General features: G+C 38.8%; 1 pseudogene; it reads left to right on the top strand.

Annotated features, from left to right (window-relative positions):
• Nucleotides 1-17,545: 17,545 nt before the first annotated feature.
• On the top strand, nt 17,546-20,331 carry LOC149233737 (G-type lectin S-receptor-like serine/threonine-protein kinase At2g19130 pseudogene; annotated as a pseudogene).
• The last annotated feature ends 7,513 nt before the right edge of the window (nt 20,332-27,844 follow it).

Below are 27,844 nucleotides of genomic sequence, written 5' to 3'. Positions count from 1 at the left end.
TAGAGAGTTTGCAAATCAATTGTTCAGTTTATAAACAAAACCTAGAGATAGACTGAAGCAGCATTGATCTACTTTGCACTTGCATAGCAAATGCAATTCGAAGGCTCGCTGGCTTGACTTCAGGCTCAGTCTGTAAGTTTATAAACAAACAAATATAGACAAACAAACAATCTATTCGATCCCCAGTGGAGTCGCCATTTTGTTATCGGGAAATCTAGTGTCCACTCGGAGCTACTAGTCCCATTAAGACTAGTAGCTATCTTAGAAACAAACAAACTAAAACTACTTTTGTTTTCCTTTATGAGAAGTAGATAAGAGTGGAATGAAGGACACCAACCTCAGTCTTGCACTTGGTTCCTTGCTCGATTCCTCTCCCTTCTGACAGATCTTTGCCACTTCTCCTTCGTCTACCCAGCTTCAAAGAGCACCTGTGGAATCAAAGCAGCATAATACTATCGAAGAACAGAGATCTACAATCATAAACAATATAGGACCAGATACATATTGACCACACAAATGCATATATCATCAAACATACAAGAATGTGGAGGAAAACTTGAATAGCTTTATTAATAATCAAGAATAGCAAAGAGGATTACAACCAATTGTTCTGACCCAGCGTCATCCTCCAGCATGAAAGCCCTTCTTTCACCTCATGAAAAGCTTAGATCACCCAACACTATGATATTCCAACAAGGAACCTACAACACTTCCTTACAAGATACAGAATTTCAGCCTCTGGATCTCTGGGATGAGGGATCCATATATAGATGATTGCAGGGGGGTGAGTCAGCTTCTGGGATTTTGATTAGTGTCCTCTCTCTGATAGTTCTTGATTCCACTTGGAGATTGATGATCTCTTACTCATCCCTGGGTGAATTCAGAGAGGCAAGTGTCACAGGAGAAGTTTCTGGAAGATTCCATGATCATCCACCTCACAAACTGTCTCTGCCATTTGTCCACTCTTGCCCATCGCACCCCATAGAATGGATTTTCAGTATGCATCACACCTCCCATGTGCATTAGGTGGGATGCATCGCACTTTGACCATGGAGCAGGTGAGATGGTCTAGTTTTGACCAGTTCTGAGCAGTTTCCTGTGGAGAACTTCTGGGAGATGATGTAATCAACTGACCTTGTTCCTTTAGGGTATGGAACAACACTTTTAGGGACTTAGGAGCCCTTGGATTATGGACATGTTTGATTGGGGTTGCAGTGCCCAAAAATGTCTATAACAATGGGGGTGTCCATAAAGAGTATGCGCCATCAAGTGTAGATAATATTCCACCGATACTTCCATGTTTAATAGCTAGAGAAGGTGGAAAAATTATCCCCACATGTGGAGAAGGCCACGAAGAATACATTCAAGGAAAATCAAATGAGGATCTAGTAGTAATAAACTGACATGATGAGCATGATCATGCAGGGAAGCATGAAAAATATAGTATGCAGGATGACCCATTTTTGGAGGGTCAGTGAAAGGTTCAAGATGAAGTTGTAGTCATGGGGCATTTGGTGCAGACAGATACATAGACATTCAACAGAGAACCAGAATTGTCAGTAGAGGACTTTCGAGAGAGGACCATGCATTTAAAGACAAGTCTTATGATGTTGAAGCAGAGAGTCTGGACAGTTTGAGACACTGTCTTACAGGAGAATAGAAAAATTGAGGAGCTCATAGGGGTATAAGCCGAATCAATGACCAAGTTGTCTAGTGTTGAGGAACGACTCAAGTCCCTCACAAGGCAGCAAGAGGAGTACAATTGGGAATTCCAGAGCAGCCATCTACAGGAGTACATAGATAAGGCTTGCAACACTACCAACCCACCTTTATATATTGGGAAGAGTGGGACAAAGTTCTCCAAATGAATCATGATGGGTGATCGAGTGGAGCAGCATGAGTTGAGCATCGAGAAACATCAACATAATAGATTTGCAAGTATTCATCCTTCTCAAGGCATGGATTGGCAAGAGATTATGAGTTGGTACTCTATTGATGGGTTAATTCCTAGGAAGATACTCACATCCAAGAGCATATTGCAGCTTGGGCCCTTTAACACGGGAAGTGGTGGAAGGATGAGATGGTATCATAACCCACAGGTCCCAAGACTTATGTGGCATTGGGATCTAGGAGAATCCATTGGGGGTAAGATTGGCTAGAGGATTGTTTGGGATCTAGGTGAATCTATCGAGGGAAGGATTGACCAGAGGATTGTTTGGGATCTAGGTATTGGAGGATCCATTCAAGATCATTTAGAATGGAGGCATAAATGTCTTGATGCTTCTGTTGTGGATAGCGATGGATTGCTTGAGGGCAAGCAATATTTGGGTGAGAGGATTTGTAATATTCCATTTTCTAGATATGGTCAAAATAGACGGAATCTACCCGTGGTATTTACCCATAGTATCTTCCCACGATATTCCCCTTCATTTTTCTAAGGGAAAATAATTAAATAAAGCTTCTAGAGAGTCCATCAAGCCTATAAAAGGGGATGGGAGCTAGGCATTGAGGGCATTCCAAAGTTATTTATCTATTTTTCCTTTGTTGAGAACTTGGCAAGGCCAGTTCTAGTTTGATCCCAAGGACGAAAACCCCGTGGGAGTAATTTGTCTGGTGGATCCATCCAAGGTCTATGATTTTGCTTCAATATCGTTTGATGAGTAGCCTTGCATGCCATTGGTGAAAGTTTCTTTTGTTAATTATTCTGGCATGTATAATTTTTAGTAATTAATTAAATAAAGTGGTTGCAGTTCCAGATCCCTTATATGTTATGGTTCTTGTTGAATACTTAAGTTAATTATAACATGTTGTAGCGGCTACAACCACCCTCCAAAATTTTTCCTTAGCTTCGTTTTGGAGCCTCCCTACCAACCTTCACAGTAGCATGTCTTGCTTCGTCAAGTACATAAGCTCCAGTGATTTTCTTGCAGAGAGACATCCTGTCGATCAAACCTTGATGCATTCCCCTTAGAAGTTGCTCATCCGGACTTGGTCAAGCAGCAAGCTGAGTAGCTCCTTCAAGAATTTGCGTAAATCTAGAGGGAAACCAGCCTTCCCTCCAAAAATTGCGCAATCCTGATTGGCAGCCTGTTGGGCCCCAGAATTGCGCAATTCTGTTGAGCAAGCTTCACCCAGAAAATTGTGCAATCCTTCCCAGCTGGGTTGCTCAGGCAAGAATTTGTGCAAATATGGGCACCAATCAATTTCTCTGCCCAGAAATTGTGCAAATATTCTGAGCAGCCAGCCCAGCTCCCAGCCAGAAGTGTGCATTTTCTCCCACAAGTTGAGCAGCCTCTTGCATGTGCAGCTGAGTTGACATGTTCCCTCCGGGACTGAGGAAAACAGACTTGCATGCATGGGCTGCTTCTCCCAAGGCAACATGCAAAGGCATCCCTTGTTTTAGGGATCTATTTTTGGTAATTGGAGGTTACATGCAAGGATCATTTTAGAAACATCCCACCAAGTGTCGCTTTCCCTAGATTTGTGGCATGCGCATCACAACTTTGATTTTAACAAAATCATCAACCGAATGTTGCAGAGCTCATTCTTCACATCAACCTTGCAGCTTTGACATCCCACATCGCATCTAGGATCTGTCGGCACATTCAAATAAGTTGTTTTGGGGTAAGCCCGCTGCTTTCTGTGCTTCGCTTTGTATGAACATTGTCTACCTGTTTTCAGTGAGCGCTTGTTGTCATTTTGATACATTCTAGCTTGTACAAGCATCGTTTTAGTTTTCATTAACATCTCACTCTTGTCACATGCATGAAACTATTTTTCACAAACGGTCATTGATTCGACGACTCGCCTCACTCACATGCATGTTGTTCCTTTTTCTAAATATGTCATTCATCATTTACATGTACTATAATTCACTTATTTTTACACTCAGTATGGCCATGCATTCGCATTCACATTCACTTTCAGTTGCTCATCGACGAGTCTGGGTAGCCTTCGCCCGGACTCCGCCTCAACAAGACAACATTACGTAATCCTGAGAGGGACGTCTATGTCTTCCTCTCAGGAAATGCACATTTCTTCCTAGTGACTATCCTCTAGTCTTGCATTGCACAATTCTAAGGGACAATGACTGTTGGCCCAAAAAATTGTGTAATGTAATCACTGAGCCTACAACCATTACCAACTGAGATTGCGCATTGCGCAATTCCAGCTGTCAACAGCCAGACTAGACTGTGCATTGCACAATTCCAGCATCCAGCCAGCCTCCCAATAGCCCAGACTATGCCTTGCGTAGTCTTGGCAGTCAGTCTCCCGACCTCCCGACGGAAATTGTGCGACCTTCATGATCAGTCACACAGGTATGCCACAAGTCAATTCTCAAGTTCATTTTGGTTTTCAACTGATAAATTGCTTGCCATGAGTGTTGTCATGTCTCCAGGTATCGCAGGTATTCATCTACCTCTCAACAGCATAGGTACAATGGTTTCCAGGAGAGCAGAGTCGAAGACATCGTTCAGAGCACACTTGGGGATGTAGTTGATCAAGTGTCTATGAGCTTGCCTACTCACAAAGACATCAAGTTGTTCGTAGACAAGGACATCAAGATATGACGACAGCAGCATCATAGCAAGAAGCATCATGAACAACAGTTGAAGGCAGCATACCGAATGCAACAAATGCAAGGGGAAGGTTGTTGACAACACAAAGACGAAACAAAGTTGCAAGCTCAAGCAGATCCATTGATGATGAAAGCAACTTTGGAGACTCAGGCTATGAGGTGACAATGCGATCATGTGAAGACAGAGAATGGAACAAAGAAGGAGTTGCATGTGCTAAAGCAGCAACTCAAGGAATAGCATGAGCTGCACAGACAAGCGAATGAGTTTCAACAGGAACATGAACAACAGGGGGTGCAACATGCACTCATGGATGAAACTTCGCTTGTACAAGTTATAGATCCATCCCAACAGCTAGCACGAAGCAGACATGGTGAGCAGTGTTGTTGATCACATGCAAGGGATTCAACAACATGCATGTCATTATGGCGTGCATGCGATCCAACCCATTCAACACACTCACCAATGCGAAGACAAGAAGCAATTCCAACTGGAGTTGAACATGTAGTTGACAGTTGATGTGCATAACCACCATCACACACTAGAAGGTCAACACGTACACTATGCATCAGTGTGTTGTCAGTTTTTCCGCACCCAATAAGACCATGTGCATGTTGGCAGATAAGTTGGATGAAGAAGCCATACCAATGCACCTGAATGCAACAGAGGCAAGAGTCAGCTTCAACAAAATGTCACCATGGGGTGCATGCACACCATCACGGATGACCCAGCTTGGCATCAGCTCACCACCTTCGCCATCACAAGAATGTCAAAGAGTTGATCTCACCACAACATACCAAGTGTCAATGATGCCTTGATCGCTTGCTCAAGCCATTTTGTCTCACATGAGCACATGTGCATTGTAATGTAACGTTGTGTCAAGTGGAAGTTCAAGCGTCAATAGTTGGATGTAACAGTCATATAGTAGATGAAGAGTCATGAGGGTAGATGAACTTTCACAAAGGGGAATGTCAATGGTCACCCCACCCTTTGCTATAAATAGAACCTCATAACTCATTGTAAATGCTTTTGATAAGCCAAGCTTCGATAGGAGTATCTTAGAGAAAGCTTGGAAAATATTGTAGCGAGCCTTGGCTTCTCCACTGCGCAAAGCTAGTACATCTCTTTGGAGGAGAAGGTGATTGTGGTTGTAACGTTCCACTATTGGAAATAGTGGTTGGACATGGATGTATTGTATGACTGGAACTTACCCTTAAGATAACAGAGCTAGCACGTTTCATGCATATGTTGTATTGTATTCTATGCTATCTGGTTTACTCTGAATGATATATGTATTTGTTTGCTTATGCATGCACGTATGGACTATTCTATATAAGTATGTATGAATCTTTCTTAAATGTATTGTGGGTTTAACCATCACTTTGGATTGCTCACTAACTTGCTTTCCATCTTATGATGCATCTTCGCTCATGTGTTCCCTTCCAAGCCGTGTACTATTACAGGTTTCCAAGGGGCACACTCACCTCACCCTCAGTATGTTAGAACCTCTCATTCACCTTCCTTGGCTTGTTGTAACTATCACACCCTTGCTACCAATAGAGACATCTTACTTGCCTCTGTGTGAAATCACGATCAAGGGACTACTGTATGACCCACTGCTGGGACTCCTACACCAAACGGTCTTAGGTCTAATTGGGACTTCTTACCACGGAGATCCCCTTACATGTTGGCGGGTCCAGCACCATCAAGAGAACACTATAGTGTGCTAGATCAGTCAAAATTTTTAAGGTTTGGGATATTACAAGGATATAGATATCAATAGTTCAAACCACTAGGAGCAATCAACCATCCACCTTCCAGGATAAGGTATATGTCATATCCATATATTTTTTTACTTTAGTTTTTGTTTCCATGCATGTCAACAACATTAAGTAGATCATAGGTACAAATGTCTATCATAGGTCTTAGGCATTTTTATGGATGTGTACTCCGGCAATAGATGAAAATTCAAGTAAACATCAGCTAAGAATCGAAAGCCTCAAGGTGAACTGCTATATCTATAGTCTAAGCCTTAACCCCTTCATGAGATTCTTCTTGCATTGGTTTTGATCACCATATGATGAAGGATTTCAAGCTCCCTAAAAACAACCACTATGACTCAATGTATATTAGCCAATGGGAGTTATTTGGATGCCTATTCCAATGGCTCTAACTTAACTATTAGATATTTTTTGGTTCCCATGTGGGCTTAATAATGTCTATTATATTATGGCTAATTTTAGGGCTTATATTGGGGCCTTGAACCAAGTGTTAACTTTAGTGGTGTGTAATTTGTGAAATTATGATAAGTTGCAACTGAAAAATAAAGTGCTTTAAATGAAATTAAAGGTAATTTAAAAGTAAAAATTAGTAAAAACAACTATGCAATGAACAACCAATAACATTCACCACTTGACAACAAACTACCTATCCTGTGAGGGTTTCATGCAAGCTAAAAAAATGAAAAGAGAAGGAAAAAAAGAGTCCAATATGGGTAGGTGAAATACTAAGAGAAATTTTAAGTATGTGTCATTAATCTACAACCAACTTTATGTAGCAATAACAACAAATAAACAATCATTTTGGGCTACTAAAGTTCCTCTAAAAGATATATCATTGAAGGGGTATCTAAAGAGAAAAAGAAATGGAGGCCAATACTAATGAAAATATAGTTTTTAGCTAACAAACTATATGGATAAAATCACTGAACAAATATATAAATTACTAAAAAATGGTTTCTACTAGCTTGCTTGAACAAACTCCCTAACCAGTCCCAAAGATCTAACTTGGTGGAGTAATAGAAACCCTCTACGGATCTCTTTATTCCTCTTGATATGTGGGGAAAGAAATATCAAATCTTGATGATGTCTTACTATGAAAAGTAATCCTAAACCTATACTTCAGACAAAAAGCTAGAAAAAATGTAAAAAGAAATTGCAATTTTTATAAAATTGGGTAGTGTAGAAAATTGACATATTCTTGCATCGGTAACATAGATTCTAGGCCAATAAGTGTGTTATCTCAACTCAGTTTTGGGGTTGAAAAATGATTTGGCACTCCCATAGCTTAAATTGTCAAGATCTACTCCAAAAATATCGCATGTTGACTCGTCAAGACCTCCACCCTAAGAAACACACATACGACAAAACAAACACCAAAATAATCTAAAAATTACTAAAAATGGGAAGAAAATGAGGGAGAAAGGAGATTGAGCACTCATAGAATAAAAACTAGGATCTAAGAATGTTCATATCCCCAATGAAGTCGCTAGTTTGTTGGTGTTTTCTATAGAAAGGGTAAGCAAAAAGTAAAAAAAACTAATGGTTATACTTAGCCCAACATTTGATTATGAGAATTATGTTAAGCTTAGAGTCTATTGATTACTAATTAGCATATTACCTTCATAGATCTATTAAAATAAAAGAAAAACATTACAAAAATATAAACAATGAATTGCATAATAGAACTAGCTCTGGTGTTTTCCTACTCCTTTAATGGACTAGTTTTTTTTGTTAGGGTTCGAATTTAAGGGGGTCCGACAGCTGGAACCCTAGTCATCATGACCCCCTTTTCCTCTATGTGGTGTCACTTGGGTTCAATGGTGTCTTGGTGGTTTTTATTTATTCTTGCTCACTACTGTCATCGATGGGTCGTTACTAAACATTACCCTGTTTCTCTCAGGTGTGGAATCATTGCGGGGTTCTCATGGTTTCCGATGGTGCTTGATTGCATGTGGGGAGTTGAGGGGGTGGGTGGCCTCTCTGTCACTCTGTTTTGTGCCTCTTGCATGTTGTGGTGTTCCGCTCATCATCGAATACTTGTGTGTTTCTTCCTACCTGGTTGATGTGGGGTTCTTGTTGGGATATTTCTCGTCTTTTTTGGAGGCCCACTCTAGGCTTGTTTTTGCTTAGGCTTCTAGGTGGCTATTACACAGCATTTTGTCAATGTCCTTGTACTCCCCGTTCCTTGATCCAGGAGGACCTCTACAGTGAACCCTACATGCTTTCCCTTCATGAAGAAAACCCCATTGTGTTCCTCTTCACGAGCAGATCAATTCCCTTTTGCACCCTTTCCCCTGAATCTTATGTTTTGTCCAGTTTACAAGACCGACGCTAATGGCCCTTGTCTTCCTCGTGCTGATATGCAGGGATTAGCACTGTCCCTAACACCGACCGGAGCGTCTGAGCTTTGTTCTAGTCACACCGATCCTCTTATGGAAAGTTTTTTAAATAAAGAGATGAAGCTTCCAACTCTAGAAGCTTCGTAATGGAAGTCGGGTAAATGGTTTAGCCGGATGGGGTCGAGGATGTCAGTTTGGGCTCCTTTCCCCTATAATGATGGAACTACCTCAAGGGATAAGAACTTCTCCGATGAGAAGAGGATCCATCTCCCATCCATTCATCCTATATAAACTTTGTTTTTCCCAAGCACAAGCTAGTGTTAATGCTAGTGTTAATGTTGGTGTGCTAGTGCTAATTAAGTTTGGAGTAAACAACAAGCTATTCATAGTTGTAGCTCTCTAGTTGTGTGAGGGAGAAGTGTGAATTTATTTTAGTGTGAAGCCTAAAGGGAAAAGCCTTAAAACTATTATTGTTGACAAAACTGAAGCCTTAAGGGGAGCCTCGCAGCCAAAACTGCAAAATTCCCAGAGGGAATTGGCAGTTGGCTATTAGGTCACTAGCAGCAGAAATTCGCAATTCCCAAGGGGAACAAGTAGTCAGTTGTCGGGAGCTTAGCAACAGAAACTGCGCAATTCCTAGAAGGAACTGGTAGTCTGCTGCTAGGAGTTGTTGGCGAGGGGAACTGCACTGAGGTTGGGAGGTCGGCTTGCTGACCATCTCTGTGCAATTTCTGAGCTGAGCGAACTGCTGGGTTTCTGTAATTCACAGGAATGCTAATATACCTTCATATCTGAGCCAAATGTCTCTAGGACCCTACATTGTGGAGAAATTGGAGCAGACCCCAACAATGGAGATAAAAAACTCAGAGGTAACTTTTGGTTCTCTGCTTTTCAATCCAAGGCTATTATTTGTAGATTTAATGAATTTTGGCCAAAACCTGAGGCTTTATTTCAATGGCTCTTCACCTCATGGACAAGAAAATGTGGCATTCTCTTATTCTCTAAAGGAATTTTTATAGTCCAATTCCATTCTCAAAATGACCTTGATTATGTCCAAAACATTGGCCCACGGTTTTGGGGGCAAGCCATGTTATCTATCACTCAATGGTTCCTAGGTTTTGATGCTACAAGTATGTTGATCAAAACCATGCCAGTGTGGGTAAGGCTTCCAAACTTACCACTTCCTTTTTGGCATCACAAAGTTCTTGAAGATATAAGAAATACATTGGGAATTTTTTAGAAATGGATATAGAGAGAACAAAAAATGGCATTTCACATTCCCAAGAATTTGTGTGGAGGTAGGCCTAAGTAAGAGGCTACCAAATCACATAACATTGAAAGACGAATATTTTCAATGGTATCAAGTTTTAGACTATGAAAACACTAGATTCTGATGTTGAGTATGTTTTTAAACAAGTCTCCTAGAAAATTCACATCCTTTGAGAAAAAAGGTCAATTTAGTACGCCAAAAGAATGAAATTTTACTGAGCCTATTCCCTCTTATGACGAAGAGGAAGAAACCAATGAGACACAACGAGAACAATCAAATTCAAATTTTAATGGGGTCAACGAGGTATACACAGTTGGGGAAGTTGATGTCGATGCATCTCCTATTCAGAACTAGGCATCTATAGAAACACCTATGGCTCCATATCAGTAGACAAAAGAGACATTTATGGAGGATGGTTTGACAAGTTTCAAACATGTACATGTTTCTAAAATCTTAGACTCGGATAAATAACATCCTCAAGAGGAATCTACGAGTGTGTTGGCTTTAGTCCCAGTTGGTGCCAATCCTGGCTTTTTGTTTTTTATTTCTTATTTTGAGTCATTATTATTTATTCCCAAATACTTTGCATATGCTCGCCAAATGGATCTAGGTAGATTCAATGAATAACATCCTCAAGAGGAATCTGCGAGTATGCTGGCTTTAGTCCTAGTTGGTGCCAATGGTGCCAATCCTGGCTTTTTGTTTTTTTCTTTCTTATTTTGAGTCATTATTATTTATTCCCAAATACTTTACATATGCTCGCCAAATGGATCTAGGTATATTCAATGAATGCACAATTGTGTGTATGTATTAAATGTATGTTTTTATATATATGAACTGAAGTACCAATTAGTCTCTCTCTTTCTCTCTCTCTCTCTATATATATATTCTTAGGTAAGAATACCGTGAGAAAAATTATGGGTTTTCAAAAACTGAAGACCAAAAATCCACCAACTATAAATTGACTATTTTACTTCAATTTTATTTTAATTAAATTAATTTTTATTTAATTTCAAATTGCTTACATCACAGGAAAGGACATTACAACATCTCTTCCATATCGAGATGGAGAGTGTCTCTTGAGACAATTATGAAAAATTTAATAAGATTGTTTAATATGTAAATTGTTTAAAATTATTATGTAATATTGTTTAAAAAAAATTGAGATTTTTTTTGAAATATTATTAAAAATATTAATTAAATATATATATATATATATATATATATATGAAATTTTGAATTATATAATATATTTCACATTTTACATTTAAATTTTTTTAATTATAAATTTTATATGTTTGTGTTAAATTGATAAATTATTTAAAAAAATGTTTTTAATATTAGATTTTTTAAGATAAGCTAGAGATTGTCCATAATGGGGGCATTGAAAAGTGAGCCAACATAAAGGGGGGCTATCTATTGGCTCACTTTTCAATCCATCCAGAATTGATGGTGATTATCAGTATTGGTCCATGGTTCAACCATTCACATCATTTTTGCAATGATTTGAATGCTTAATTACCAGGTTTCTGATTCTTGGGTAAACTCATTTGATTTGTATGAGGGTGTTGATATGGCTCATATTTCTTTTCCACAGACTCAAATCCTCATAAAATAACACTATCATCTGCAATCACATCATCATCAATATGAACACAATTATTCGTAGGGGGCTACTCTTCTAGTCACACTATATGAAGTCTACCTACAATAAATCAGACCTTCTAGGATTCCACAAGATCACATGTAGGTAGTGAAGCATTAGAAACAACATATCCAATCCCTACTCTAGATATCAACATTTTAGGGGAAATAGGCACAACAATGCCTTATCCATTCTTCCCAAGTCCTCCTTTGGTATATCCCATTTTGCATAGTAGTTGAAATCCAATACTATTAGTGTGTTTTTGAAAGCTAGGTAAAACAAAATCATGTGATGATGCACAATCATCAACATCAAGTTTCTAACAAATAACAATGCTACAATCAATATCATGAAGAGTGGAAGAAGATAAGATTAACAACTCAAAAACAGTGATCATCTTCTCAACATTTTATAGTCCACTAACTTCCAATTAAGATTTTGTTTTCAATACTACAAGCCCTTAATAATATCATTATTCTTAATCAACTACATAAATAATGCATTGTGATATTCTTTCAAGGCTTGATATTGATCCAAATATCTCTTGTTATCTACTTAGAAAGGGGCAATCCCTTCATGAATCATTTCCACTAGGGTTTTGAAGAATGCAACCTCTTTATTGTTCTAGGCATTTTTCTCCTCCAACCTAAGAATTTCCTTCTGAAAGTTATCATTTTCCAAATGAGAGAGATGTTCAGCTTTCTCCACCAAATCATCCAGGAAAATGATTATCAATCTCGTTGATTTTCTTAGTTATAGTAGTTTGTAACTGATTCTTGAGTTTGTATTTCTCTATTTGCATTATTTTTATACTTTCCCTACAACAATGATAGAGTACAAGTTAATGTTAAATGTGAAGTCGTAATGAAGACATCGATGCCAACTCTCTGACAAACACGCAGACATTGAACCTAACACACCGACTGCTGCCCACTGTAACTGAATTTTTGGCTTCACTGTGCAGCCATGAATTTCACACGAGGAGAAATCTAGAACTCTTCTCCCATTTATAAATTTGTAATCTTGCATCTACCTCTCATTTATAAATTTGTAATCTTGCCTCTACTTGTGCAATCCAGGCAAGGCAAGGCCAAGGCCTATCCTACCTATAATAGAAATAGAAATGTGATTTATGTTCTCCATTGAGTAATGTCTTCTTGTTTTTAATATCTCTGGTGTTGTCTCTCAATTTAGTGCATTTAATATTTCTGTCGTGTGCTCTGTAACCTCATCAACTGGTATCAGAGCCAGTGAGCAGCAAGCTCTTTTTTTCTCTCTGTGGTTAATCATGCCCCAGACTCTGCTTCTTCGTCGCCACTTGAAGAAATCCGTAGTTCTATGAACCAATAGATGTAGCTTGATTGCCAAGCAAATGCCAGAGTATGCTTGTGCAGTTAGCAGAGGATGAAATCTCAGGATGGTTGAGAATATTCCTGTGGATTTTGGGATATGAACAACCAAGTTGCGTCCAGTCTGAAGGGGGTGCTTGCACGATCGCTGCAGTGAACCGCTGAGGTTTTAGATTGACTCCTACATCGTGGGCATAGAATAAGATTAGTGAAGGATTTCGATGAAGCATATGGACATTTCGCACAACCTACGCTGAAAAATTGGAGGTACATTGGTTAAATTCTCATGGAATCGGTGTGTTGAAAGGAAGTTATGTTTGGCAGTGGTCTTCGCAGATTCGTTATTGCCATTCAAGATCGAAAGATTGGCGTAGTTTGCCGTGAGTTTTTCCAAATGATTATGTAATTTGTGCGAAGTGATTCTATTTTGTTATTATTATTATAGGGGACACACTTCTAAGTTATATGTGATGTTCTTGTGAAAGAAAAGTTTAGTTGAATATTATAATTAAATAAATAAATAATAGAGGAGGAAAGAAGTAATTAAAATATAAATATATTTTTTTTAAAAGGAGATTGATTTTGGCAAAAAAGGGTGTAATAATTAAAATTTTATTTTGTAAGTGGAGTTTGATATTTTGGGTATGAATCTTATTGAGAATGGAGACAACAATTACTGATATGGAGAAACTCAGTGGGTTAATTTTTCCATATGGAAATCATAGATGGAAGATATACTGATTTTAAAAGATCAGTGTTTGCTTATTGAGGGTGTAACAAAGAAACCCTCATCAATGACAAATGAGGAATGAAATAAGATAGATAGAAAGGCGACCGCGACAATCCGTCAATATCTAGCAAAGAATGTGTATTTCAATGTGTATGGAGAAAAGCTGACAAAAGGATTATGGAAGAAGCTCCATGATATATATGAGAATACCACGACATCAAACAAAGTGTTCATGAAGAAAAAACTTTATAATCTCAAGACGAAGGAGGGTGCTTCCGTTGCTAAGCACTTGAATGAATTCAATATTGTTACTAGTCATCTTGCCTATGTTAAAATCATTTTAGTTGATGAAATTAGAGCTATTTTGTAAATATGTTCTATGTCAGACAACTGGGAAAATTTAGTTGTAGTTATGCGCACTTTAGCACCTGTAGGGAACTTGAAGTTTGATGATGTCAACAATAGTTTAATGAATGAGGAGTTGTGATGCAAGTCAATTGCATAAAACCAAGGAGGAGAAGATGTATCTCTAGCTAATTGTGGTAGGAGAATTGATCGGGTCGATAAGGGCGATCAAGATCGAGAGGCCGATCAAAATCAAGGGAAGGATCACCTTCTTTCATTGTGGCAACCCTAGGCACATGAAGAAAGAATGTTGAGTTTGGAAGAAAGGAGAAAAGAATCAGAGACTGGTCAGTACAAATCACAAGTCATCCAACACAAATGAAGGTGAGACTATTGTTGTAGTCACAGATGGTGATGTGTTGTTTATTATCTCAGTATAGGATGCATGTTTATATACATATAGTAGTAGATTTGATTGGATCCTTGACTCTAGGGCACCTCACCATGTAACCCCATTCAAAGATAGTTTTGTTGCATATAATCCTGGTGATTATGGTAGAGTGCACTTGGGGAATAATCATTTTTGCAATATTTTTGGAGTGGGAGATGTCTACATCGCGATGAAGGATGGACAAGATATATTATTGAAACAGGTCAAGCATGTACTAGAAATGTGCATGAGCTTGATATCTATGGGATGGTTGGATGATGAAGGCTATTACACAAGCTTTGGAAAAGAAGATTGGAAAATTAGCAAACAAGCATTGGCCGTGGACAGAGGACCCAAGACAGGAACATTATGTACATTGAAGGCAATGATAGGAAAATCAAATTTTGTTGTTGTCACAAAAGAAGGAAATTCAACAGATCTGTGGCATAAGTGCTTGGGTCACATGAGCGAGAAGGGCTTAAAAATCCTTGTTGGCAAAAATGTATTGCCAGGTTTGAAATCCTATCATCTTGATCTTTGTGAGCATTGTATATATGGTAGACAAATAAGGGTTTAAATATTTTCAAATTGAGATTTAATGTAGATATTCAAGATATTTTAATAGAATTATTTTTATTTTTATTTTATTTTTATTATAATGACAATATTTTTTTAAGTGTTAAGATTTATTCAAAACGTAATTTCATTGTGAAGTTAGTCTAATTTCATTGTATAATTCAAGTTTATTCATATTTTAAGAGTGTCATTTTTTTATAATTTAAATTTAGCTATATTTCAAAATTACTTTTAATCTTTTATATTAATTGTTTCTTTGTAGCACTTTAGTTTCTTTTTAATCTCTATTTCTTCTTTGTATCAAAATTTGATTTTAATTTAAATGAAATGGTATTTTAATGGTATGAATATTATGCTCATTTTTCTTTTATATTATTCAACCATTTAGTTAAAAATTAACATTTTTATACACAAAACATTTACAATATTTTAGTAAGAGTATTATATTATAAGAATCTTCATTCTAAGTAACAACTCATAACAATGATCTCATTGGAAACAATTACCTCATTAGACAATGGAGCATTGGAAAGAAAGAAAGAACTATGGGACAGATTGCTGCTTCATTTGTTTGATGGATTCGGCCCTTTTTCTGTGAAGCTTCAAAATAAACGCTCCCAACTTCTCGACAAACCCCTTACTAAATAGATTATCCCAAGAGTTAGCTGCCAGCATTTCTGCATAATTTTCTATGTTGTCTTTGAAGACCTTACATTCTAAAATGAAATGTTTTTCTATTTCTACTTTTCCAGAAGAACAAAAAATGCATACTCTTTCCTCCCACACTTCTTTTGGCCGCATAATTTTCTATGTTGTCTTTGAAGACCTCACATTCTAAAATGAAATGTTTTTCTATTTCCACTTTTCCAGAAGAACAAAAAATGCATACTCTTTTCTCCCACACTTCTTTTGGCTTTTTCCAGGGCCTTGTTTCACAATAGAGTTGATGAGAATTTTAACTGAGCAATAAGAATTTTGGCTTTCCAAGAGATATTGGCCTCTATGTATGCTTTTGGTTGATGACTATGAGTGGAATTGAACACTTCAATATAGTAATTTTTCTTTCTTCCTAGCTCCTTATCCCAAGTAAGCTTGTGGAACTTTTCCATAACAAAATATTTTATCTCTTTGTTGTTTATAGGACACACATTCAAACAAATACCCCATTTACTAAACCATTTGTTATTTTGTTGCATCCATGTATTTTTTTCTCTTGCACAATCTGTCATTAAAGACAACCTTAGGCGATCTACCCTCTTTGCTCAATTTTATTTAAATACCTTATGACTCGCACCATAGCAACAATTGCTTCAATAGGAGTTGTCCTGTTTCACTTAACAATATAGTATAAAGAACTGCACTTTTAATCTTGAATTTGTTTGTAATCAAAAGCTTCTGAATTTTCTCAATTTATCTCCATTGCATGTCGGATGTACTATTGGCCCATAATTCACAACCATAAAGACAATTATCTCATTTATCTCATTAGACATAATTATCATGACCAATACAATTGAACATGATCATAATTTTATCATGATCCAATTATCTCATTTATCTCATTAAACACGTTTATCAGGCCCAAAACAATTGAACATGACCATAATTTTATCATAATTCAAAGCCTATACATAGTGTAACAATGTCCCTAAAAATTTGACCTAATTTTAAGATATCCAATATTGTTAATATTTCATCATAATCTTGTATTAATGATTCAAAGTCTATACATAATATAATAAAGGTCCCTAGAAGTTTTACTTAATTTTAAGTCATCCAATATTGTTAATATTTCATCATAATCTTGTATTAATGATTCAAAGTCTATACATAATATAATAAAGGTCCCTAGAAGTTTTACTTAATTTTAAGTCATCCAATATTATTAATATTTCATCATAATCTTATATGAATGGAAACTTTAAATTTCTGTATCATCATATTCAAACAACACGCTGAGAGAAATTTGGAACTAGATTAAATAGATCTAACATGGTAGAATATTTTTTTAGAAAGTCCAAAAACAAAAAATATTCTTCATATAGATGGCTCACAAAGCCTAAGCAATTGAGTTTTTATCGGAGGCTTTTTAAGTGGTGTACTTAAAACATATAAGCACCATATATAAATCACACTGCCGTGTAAATATATATAGCATATGGACACATCTATCTATAATTAGGTGTGCTTCATAAGTCATTATAACTAGTCCATATAAAAAAAATGTTTAATTTAAATCTTAAATAAACTTTGAGTGGCGCGTCATAAACTTAATTTCAACCCATAGTCAGTCCACGATGGACGCCTTCAAATTCGCCTTCAAACTCGCCTTCAATCATTAATGGCATTAATGGCCTTAGCAAACACGCCTTCAAATTCGCCTTCAATCATTAATGGCCTTATCAAAAACGCCTTCAAACTCGCCTTCAATCATTAAACGTTTAAGTTGACGAGACAGCATTCAAAGGTCGGATCGGACTCATGAACATGTTATAATGGGGTTGAGACTATGGTGTGGCAGCAGGGTAGCTCAGTGATTATTGATTTTAGAATGGGGATCAGTGAAAAAAATATGAGAGAGCAATTTCCACAGATTCTGTCTTGTTTTTTTCTCCTGCTTGTGTTGCTGCTTCTTCATATAAAACCTGCCAATGCGAAAAATGCAGCTTCCGACAGAATAGTGTTGGGCTCTTCTCTCACTGGTAATCAGACCAGGAGTTCGAAGCGTGGTATCTTCAAATTGGGATTTTTCAATCTTAACCACAACGATGTTGAAAAATGGTATGTAGGAATATGGTTTGCCCAGGCTTCAGAGCAGACAATCGCTTGGGTGGCCAACGTGCAGCAGCCGCTGGAGAACTCGTCCAGCGTTCTGAATCTCACAGAGGACGGGAGTCTCCTTTTATCTTATGGAAGATCCACCATTTGGTCTTCCAAGGGAAACGGGAATAAACCTTCTTCTGCTGTGATAACGGATTCTGGTAACTTGGTTGTTGTGAGTGCCAAGAATAACACTCAAATCATTTGGCAGAGCTTCGACTATCCACAAAATACATGGTTTCCAGGCATGAAGGTTAGTAACAGCCAGAGGCTGTCGGCGTGGAGGAGCCCTTGGGACCCGAGTCCTGGACCCTTCACCCTGCGGATGGATCCAAACGGAGCCGTCCAGTTCGTGCTGATGTTGAATAATGACACCACATATTGGCACAGCGGTCCTTGGAACGGCCAATATTTCAGCACTAATCCCGAAGCCGCCGGTAACGGGTACGGTTTTACATATTTCAGAAATGGTTCGTCCATGTATTTTACTTCAACTCTACTGCCGGCGGGAATCCGTGTCTTTGTGGATAATAAGTCAGGAAAACTTCGAGCGGACACGTTGCTGGAAAATAAAGAATGGATGATGGTCTGGCAACGGCCTGTCGCTCAATGCGAGGTTTATGCCATATGCGGGCCTTATGGATCGTGCAATAATGACAATGTTCAGTCTTGCAACTGCGTGTCGGGCTTTGTACCAAGAGACAGCAGAGACTGGAAATCTCACCAGTGGTCAGGCGGCTGTGTTCGGAAGACACCATTACGATGCCGTGATGCGGCAAACCAAAGCAGCACCGATGGGTTTGTAGAAATAAGTGGCACATCTGTGCCCTCTCACGGGGTTGAATACAAAGGCCAAAAACGGTGCCAGGCAGCTTGTCTCGACAATTGCTCATGCACCGCATACACTTACGTTAAAGGCAGTTCGCAGACGTGTGTAATGTGGTTCGGTGAATTACTAAATCTGTACGATACTTCCAACGGGATCTCTCTGTTTCTGAGGTTAGATGCCTCTGATGTACCTCACTCCTTCAATTCCAACCAGAAGCCAAATCTCGCAGGCATGGTGAGTGGTGTCGTGGTCGGGCTGGTTGCTATTTTGGCGTTTGTGTTGTTGTTTATCTGGTGTTGCAAGCGATCGATTTTGTCTTCCACAGAATACGTCCCGGTCGGGCTAACTTTATTCACTTACAGAGCGCTGCAGAATGCAACGAAGAAATTTTCTGAGCATCTGGGAGGTGGGGGTTTCGGCGCCGTCTTCAAAGGGACTTTAGTGGATGGCTCTCTGGTGGCAGTTAAGAAGTTGGAGAGTGTAAGCCAAGGAGAGAAGCAATTTTACATGGAGGTGAGTACCATCGGAGTTGCCCAGCATATGAATTTGGTTAGGCTGCTGGGGTTTTGCAAAGAGGGCTCCCAAAGACTGTTGGTGTACGAATACATGCCTAATGGCTGCCTCGGCTCCTTCCTTTTCAAGAAATCGCAGAGAAATGATGAACAACACAAGTTGTTGGACTGGAAAACGCGCTTCAGCATCGCGGTGGGAACTGCCCGGGGAATTGTTTACCTGCACGAGAAGTGCAAGGACCGCATTATTCACTGCGACATCAAGCCCGAAAACATCCTTCTGGACTCCAATTTCTGCCCGAAGGTGGCCGATTTTGGAATGGCGAAGCTCCTGGGCAGAGAGTGTAGTAAAGTCTTGACGACCATGAGAGGAACGAGAGGGTACTTGGCCCCCGAGTGGCTCTCAGGTCTGCCGATCACTGTGAAGGCCGACGTCTACAGCTTCGGCATAACATTGCTTGAAATAATTGCAGGTCAAAGAAACATGGACAAGGTCTCTGAATCCTCCGAACTGTTTTTTCCAGCTTGGGCTGCAACTCACATCAGCGGAGGAAACGCCATGGAGGTGCTGGACAAGGAACTGTTGAACGATGCAGACGCGGAACAAGTGGAGAGGGCTGCCATAGTGGCAGGATGGTGCATTCAGGACGAGGAAGAAGCGAGGCCGTCAATGAGTGAAGTGTTGCAGATATTGGAAGGCATTGTAAACGTACCCCCTCTTCCCCCAGTTCCCCACTCTCTCGATACATGTGATGACAGTCTAGTCGTTTTCTTCTGGGATAAAACTACTTCACCATGTGCGCGCAACGGCACTGGTGATACCTCCACTCCAATATAGCGTTTACTCGATAATATTTTTTACACGAACAGGCCTCTCACTCGTAAAATAAGTTAAAATTAGTAAGTTAGGTTAGATTTGGTTAAAATTAGTAAGTTAGGTTAGTGTTGCACTACTGGAGTGGAGTTAAGTGATAGATGAATTTAGTGTGTAGTTGCATGTCAAAGTATTTTAGGTGTGCTAGTTGGAAACATATAAATATTTCTCATTGGATTCATTGTATAAATATTTCTCATTGGATTCATTGTAATCATTAAGTTTTGTGTGATCAATAGAAGAGCCACAACAGCTCGTGTATTTTGTGTGCGGAATTTGTGTTCTGGGTCTTTTGCCTTTCAAACAAATTGGTATTACAAAGAGCCACAGAGATGTTAAAATAAGCTAATTACTCCCGCGTGCGGAGTTGGCTAAAATTTAAGAGTGAATTAAGAGTGTTGAGTGTTGAAGCCATGAGTCAAGTGAGTTAAGTCACTAGTATTAAGAATGTGGTTGCATGTCAAGATATTTTAAGCGAGTCGCTTGTCGAAAAATGTTTAAATACCCTTCACCGGGTTTATTGTAAGAATCAAGTTTTTGTGTGATCAATAGTAGCGCAAGGGTTTAAATACCCTTCACCGGGTTCATTGTAAGAGTCAAGTTTTTCTGTGATCAATAATAGCGCTACAACTCGTGTGTTTTGTGTGAAATTTGTGTTTTGCCTACTCTACGTTTCCAACAAATTGATATCAGCATAAAAAAATTTACAAGATCAGTAGTGCCTCTAGAGCCCATGAGAAAAAAACCCAAAAAAAAAAAAGCTAACAATATCTTTTATAAATTTGGATTGCAAATTTGTGAAATTATTAAAGACCGCCCAAATTTCACACTGCGTTAACGTAAAAACCGCGCAAAATTTATGTGGTCGAAAGTGCACAAGACTTATGTGGTCAAGCCGTTAATAACTGTGGAACCATGTGCATTAATTGTGGTTGACCAAAGTCATGTTCATGTGAGCCGCATTACTTTATATTAAAACCTTTTACAAAAACCCTTTTCAAAGTTTTTTGTTGGCCCGATTAAGAATTTCGAGTGACTTTATAAAAGATTTGAAAATAATCTTTATAAAAGGCATTTATAAGATTATGAACGTTTTTTTATATAAAAAATTATATAAAGGTTTATTTTGTTAATTTTTTAAAAATAGTTTTTTTAAAGTCTATGGTTTTAAAGTGTTTTTATAATAAGGAGTTTTATTATAAAGCTTTTTTTTAAAGGGTTTATAAAGGTTTTTAGTAAAAGAGGATTTTATTATTTGAAATGTATTTTTTGAAGAAAGATGATTTTCTCAAATTTCTAGCTTTAGTTTCCATCGTTTACAGGGGATTATGATGTGTGGGCCATTATTCCAAATTTTTGGTTCGCATGCGAATTTCGGAGCCTACCCTGGATCTTGCAATCGATCATCCTTGGTCACTTGTTGGTAAGATGATGATTTCAAGCTCCCCTCCTTGATCTTAAGAGTTGTCCATGTTCTCATCTTTATGCAGCATGTGTCATCTTTGGGCATAGGGGTTGTTGTTTATCATGCAAAGGGAATGTCGTTTTGCTTCAAGGGAAAGCACGTGTGCATGGGTGGTTGTCATCACATAGACATGTTTCACTCTTACTTCGTGCACTCTTGTCATGAAGGTTGTTGCATAAAGCAAAGTATGTCTTATGCATTCTAGATGGTTTATGTTGTGTCATTAAGTGTCTGTGTGCGATCACAATCAAGTCCTATCAATGTTCACATATGTTTCACTGATCTCACACTTAGTCATTTTCCCGAGCAACCTAGCCTCATCCAGCTTCCCTGAACTGCGCGCTTTGCTTCTGCAACCATCAAGCTTCTTCCTTGCCTACTGAAACCTTATTGTGCGCAGAGACACTGATATGGAATTTATCCAAGAAAAAGAATTAAAGGTATTACAGACTCATGCGCATGGATGTGCCTATGTTACTTATGCAATGAATTGATAAGATTGATAGAATACATAGACACTGAGGCAATCAGAGAAAAACATAACAGTCAAACAAGTTTAATAAGGAGTTCACCCAATGCTCCTGGGCTACGTCTCCTGGTCCAGCCTTTCAGTGGTGGCCTCTCTATTATGTTTTCAAGCAGTGTTTTACAATCGTGAACTCAAATTGAGTCTCACTTAAACAGATGTAAGTCAGTAGGACTGGAGTACACAGACTCTCCTTACTGAACTCGACCTCTGAGGGTCAAAGTAGTATGACAGGCCTATGTCGAGGAGTGTGCTTGAACCTCTGAAGCCTTTTGGAGTACACAAACTCTCTGACTCTCTCTCTGGTTCTATCTGGTTCGATGCTACCTTCAAGTCAGCTCAGCTTCTACTCTCTGCTCTTAGCTAGCTTCATACAACTAACTCTTGTCACTGCTTTTCTGTTTGTCTTCTCGGTTTCTGCCTGCTCTGTTTCTGTTAGTTCATGGCTTTTAAATCCAGTCTATTCTTTCGACTATTCATTTCCGCTTCCCGGCCTTCTAGTTTCCTTACCTCTATCCGTTTGAATTCCTCTGCTCTGCGTCATCATCACCGGGTAACGCCTCGCAGGGAAGTGGCCACCTGTTTCCCAACGAACTGGTGTCAGATTCCTTGAATCATATTCGAATGGTCGTTAATTCCATTTACTTCAAGATCGCCCACGAACACGAATCATTTGCCAACTCATTGTCCATGTCGGACTCCAAATCCCCTTTAATCTTGCTTTTTAACCTCTCAAATCCGGTCAGTCATCGGGATGCATCTCTGCCGTTGATCTGGGCCCCTTAGATCCTACGATCATTTCTCATATCGAGTGGGTAAGTTGCATGGCATTTACCTGTCCGATGGAGGCGGTTTTCTCTCTCATCCACCGAACGTGTGTCGCTTGGTGTATGGCATCAGGTAGGACTTAGTCAAAACTGCTTACCGCCTCGAAGCCTTCTGATATCCTGCCGATTTGGGGAATCCCGCACTACGGATCCAAATGCGTTACTTTTTCCGATTTTATAACGATTTCGGGTCCGGGCGCTTCGGGGCTTTCCTTCACTGAGGGGGACGCCCTGTGAATCGCGTATCAGAAACCACCCTCGTTTCTTGATTTGGCCTCCGGTTTTTCCAGTTTGTGCCAATGCGCGTTACCATAGGCCAACGGTCTGTGTGCTCGATCGAGGGTCCTCGTTGCTCTGCCCTTGCCACAACTGCAATTGTTTTAAGGATTCCTTCTGATAGCTTCGATCTTTTCTAGGACTTGAATCTTTTAGCATAATTTGAAATAGTCATGAAAACTTAGAGATTTTTTAGGATCCAATTCGGATCACGGCCTTCCCACTGAAAAAGCTTTTGGACCACCAAAATTTGGGGCTCTCTTTTAGCATCAATCAAGTGAGGGTATTGCTTCCTCGCTTGCTCAATTTCTATCCATTTTGCACTACTTGGCTTCAAATGTTTGAGTCCAATCATGAGGTACTCAACATATCCTCTGCGCGTAGTTCTTACCTTCCTGTCTAGAACTGTATCTTCCTGCAATTCATTAAGATATTCAGGCAACAAATCATCAATAGAAGGAAATTGGCTCTGCTCTTTAGGATCTTCGATTAATGAAGGTTCAAATAGTCTCAAGTTGTCTGCATTAACGACTAAGTAGATGTGCATGTAAGCTGGCAAATCAAGGCGAAAAGCATTGTCACCAATTTTCTCGAGTATCTTGAAAGGTCCATACCTTATTGGCTTCAGCTTCTTACCTTTACCTTGCATTCTATCTTTGCTGATATACAGCTAGGCTAGATCACCAACTTGGAAACTATGCTCCATCTGATGCTTGTCATGCCTTGCCTTGTACTTGGCTTGGCTCTTTTCCAGTTGTTCCTGTACCGCCTGGTGAATCTCTTGGATTTGTTCAATGAACTTGGTTGTCTTGTCCACATCACTGTGTCCATCAACTGCTATGTCTTTACCAAAGACAAAATCCAAGGGAGACCTTGGTGTGAAACCAAAACAGGTCTCAAAAGGAGATCTCTGTGTAGAAGAATGTTTAGCTCAGTTGTAAGCATGCTGCACATAACATAAATGTTCATCCAAAAGTTTGGGATGCTTGCTGCAATAGCCTCTGAGCAACTGAATCACTGTCCTGTTAACCACTTTTGTTTGCCCATCTATTTGCAGATGAAAAGCCGTGCTTTTCTTCAGCCTGGTGTCCATCAATTCCCACAAACTTGACCAAAATTTCCCAACAAATCGGGTATCTCAATCAGATATTATGGAAGTGGGTAATCCAAAATGAACCCATACATGCTGAAAGAACAACTTTGCAGTTTGTTCAGCTGTAATCTATTTGTTACAAGGTATTAAAATACACATTTTGCTGAACCTATCCACAACAACATATAAATAGTCATGACCTTTCCTAGATTTAGGCAGTCCTCCAACAAAGTCCATGGAAACACTTTCCCAAGGATGAGAAAGAACTGGTAGTGGAGTGTACAAGCCTAGTTTTCTATTGCTGGGCTTGCTTTTAGCACACATGGTACACCCTGTTATATATCTAGAAACTGTCTCATTCATTTTTGGCCAATAAAAAAATCTTTGCAGTTGTGCAACTGTTTTACTTACACCAAAGTGACCTGATATTAGAGAAGTGTGTGCTTCTCGAATTATCTTTACTCTTTCAGTTTGTGGAATGCATAGCTTCCCAAAATGATACAAGAGTTGGTCCTTAACATGATAATCCAATTTTTCTACTCATTTTCCTTGATTTAAAGTTGCATATACATCTTTAAAATCTATGTCTTGAGCATATTGTTCAATGTAGCTCTCATGCAGTACTGAATTATGCTTACGTAGAGAGGATGCATTTATAATTGGTCTGAACAACATATCTGCAATTTTATTGTGTATGCCCTTTTTATATCTGATGACTAAATGAAACTGTTGTAGAAAACCCATCCATATATAGTATCTTGATTGCTGCAACTTAGTTTGGGAGTGTAGATATTGAAGTGGTTGATGATCAGTATGTATAACTGTCTCTTTGCCCATTAAGTAATGTTTCCACTTTTTCACACTCTGTACTAATGCATACAATTCTTTATCATATGTGGGATAGTTAACTACTACAGAATTAAATGTCTCAGAATGATAACATATGGGTTTACCGTGCTGCATCAACACTGCTCCCATGGCATAGTCACTGGCATCGGGCAGTGCTAGTACTGGTGCTCTACTAATTTTTTCTTTCAAGGTGTTTAAGGCTTTTTGCTGTTTGCCTCCCCACTAAAACACCTTGTTCAATCCTGTTAAAGCATGTAAGGGAGCTGCAATTAAGGAAAAGTTAGAAATAAACTTTCTCCAATATTGTGCTGCCCCTGAGAAGCTTCTAACTTCTGTAGCAAATTTGGGTTTAGGCCAGTTTACAATGACTGCAACCTTAGAGGGATCTATCTTCAACTCACAACCCCCCACTATATGTCCCAAATAATTCAAAGATGTTTTGCCAAATTCACATTTTGAGAGTTTATCATAATTTTTTTCTCTTTTCAAAACATCTAGTGTCTGCTTAACATGATTTAAATGTTCTTCCCATGTTTTGCTAAATATAAAAATTTCATCCACATATACAATAACAAAATCATCAAGAAAAGGTCTGAGTACATCATTCATTACTCTCATGAAAGTAGCAGGAGCATTAGTTAAGCCAAAAGGCATAACCAGCCACTCATACAATCCCTGCTTTGTTTTGAAAGCAGTCTTCCATGCATCTTGCTCTTCAACTCTGACCTGATGATAGCAACTATGCAAGTCTAACTTGGAGAAATAAAGAGCTTCTTTCAAGTGATCTAATAGATCATCTATGCGAGGAAGGGGATAACGATTTTTGATTGTTATCTTATTTAGTGCTCGGTAATCAATGCACATTCTCCATAAGCCATGTTTCTTTTTCACCAAAACAATTGGAGACCCTGTGCTAGGTCTGATGAACCCCTTCTCAAGCAACTCCTGTACCTGCTTCTTGATTTCTGCATTCTCTAAAGTGGACAAACTGTACATTCCGATGTTAGGCAATGGAGCATCTTGCTGCTGTTGGCATTATGACACTCGTTTGGCACTTTGAAATAGGTGTTATCCTTGATGGGAACTCACACAGATGACAGATCATAATTCAGGCTCTCAGAATAAAGAAAAAGAGATATACGCAGTTTCCACTTAACCAAGTCGTGTATACATGCGGGATCGCCGATCAAAAGTCGCGTATGCATATGCACGCACTTTCATGCACGGAAAAGCATGTACATGTGGGAAAAATCATTTTTAGTCCATGGTATTTAGTCCCTGGTATTTGGACCATGGTATCGCGTCCAAAGTGTTGAACCCAGGTATTGGGTCCCAAGTATTGGTTCTAAGTGGTTTTGGACCATGGTATTGAGTAAGGCCTAAGACTATAAAAGGGGAAGGAGATCATTAGGAAAAATCACTCACTCAAGGATTGAATATCTTATGAAGAGCAAGATCTAGAATATTGGTCATTGGGTTATGGTGCATAGCTGGATCTGAACCTAGGAGGAACCTGAGCGCTAGAAGAAGGATAAGTTCTATTGATGGGTCAAGATCTTAAGGCTTGAATTGTAGTATCTTTGTGTGATTTTGATCTGTTATATTTGGCGCATGACTTGATCTATAAATCTGATAATCTGGGCATAACTGATGTCTGAATAATTGAAAAGGGTAAATTATCTTTTATAGATCTGTACACAGGTTTGGCACAGTAAAGGTGCGTATACACGCTGGTTTAGTGATTCAAAACAACGTATACGCTGGTTTGCCTTAATACAAAAGCGTATGCACACAGGTTTCACATATTGAAGTAGCGTACATCTCACAAAATATGTTTTAGCTACTTCTGTTTATTGCTGCAGTGTTCTGGGTTCAGGATTGGTGTCTAGTTACTGTTACTGTTTTCTGGCTACAACATTCAAAGAAGTGATTGTTTGATTCAGTTTTGTTTGGTGCAAAGGAGATTGGTTGATGCAGATACATTTGATGTTTGATTGATGTTATTGATGGATCCAGTTTGAAAATTTATGAAACGTGGTCCCTGGAAGAAAAGAGAAGGTTGTAGCCTTCTGTAGGTCAGCACCTACGTACTAGTACATCAGCTAGTACACGAGCTAAGGGGGTTATAGCTCTCTTCCAGGAGAAGCTGGAGAATGAGAGAAGGTTGTAGCCTTCTGCAGGTAGAAGTTTGCGTACTGGTATAAGATTGCACCAGTACAGAAATATTGTAAAAAGAAGTTTCTTATTAAAGGAAGATAGAGACGAATTGCAGCAGGTGGTTTTCACCCACATTGGGTTTCCACCTTATATCTTGTGTTCATGTGTGTGATGATATGTTCTGTTTTACTACACCTATTTATTGTTCTTATGATTAATGAAGTTCTGATGCACTGATTAAAGATCAACATCTAATGGATTAACTGAATCATAAGTTTACTGATATATGTTGGTTGCTTTAGACATAGTTGCGTATATACGCGGGTTCCCATAACTGAAGTAGTGTATATGTATCTGAGTGTGAAAATGAAAAGTGTTTGATTTGATAATATTGATTCACCCCCCGTCTCAATATTATTTCCAATAATTGGTATCGAAGCAGGTCCTTCAAAAGAAGCTTGATCACTTGAAGGAAGATCTATCATCATGAGCAACTACGAAAGTGAGGCATCCATCAGGCCACCAATCTTTGATGGGAGCAACTTCGTCTATTGGAAGGTAAGAACCACAACCT

Source organism: Pinus tabuliformis, chromosome J, assembly GCF_031772625.1.
Source record: "Pinus tabuliformis cultivar Carrire ecotype Pingquan chromosome J, CPIR1, whole genome shotgun sequence".
Taxonomy (NCBI): domain Eukaryota; kingdom Viridiplantae; phylum Streptophyta; class Pinopsida; order Pinales; family Pinaceae; genus Pinus; species Pinus tabuliformis.
This window is presented reverse-complemented; position numbering and strand designations above follow the sequence as displayed.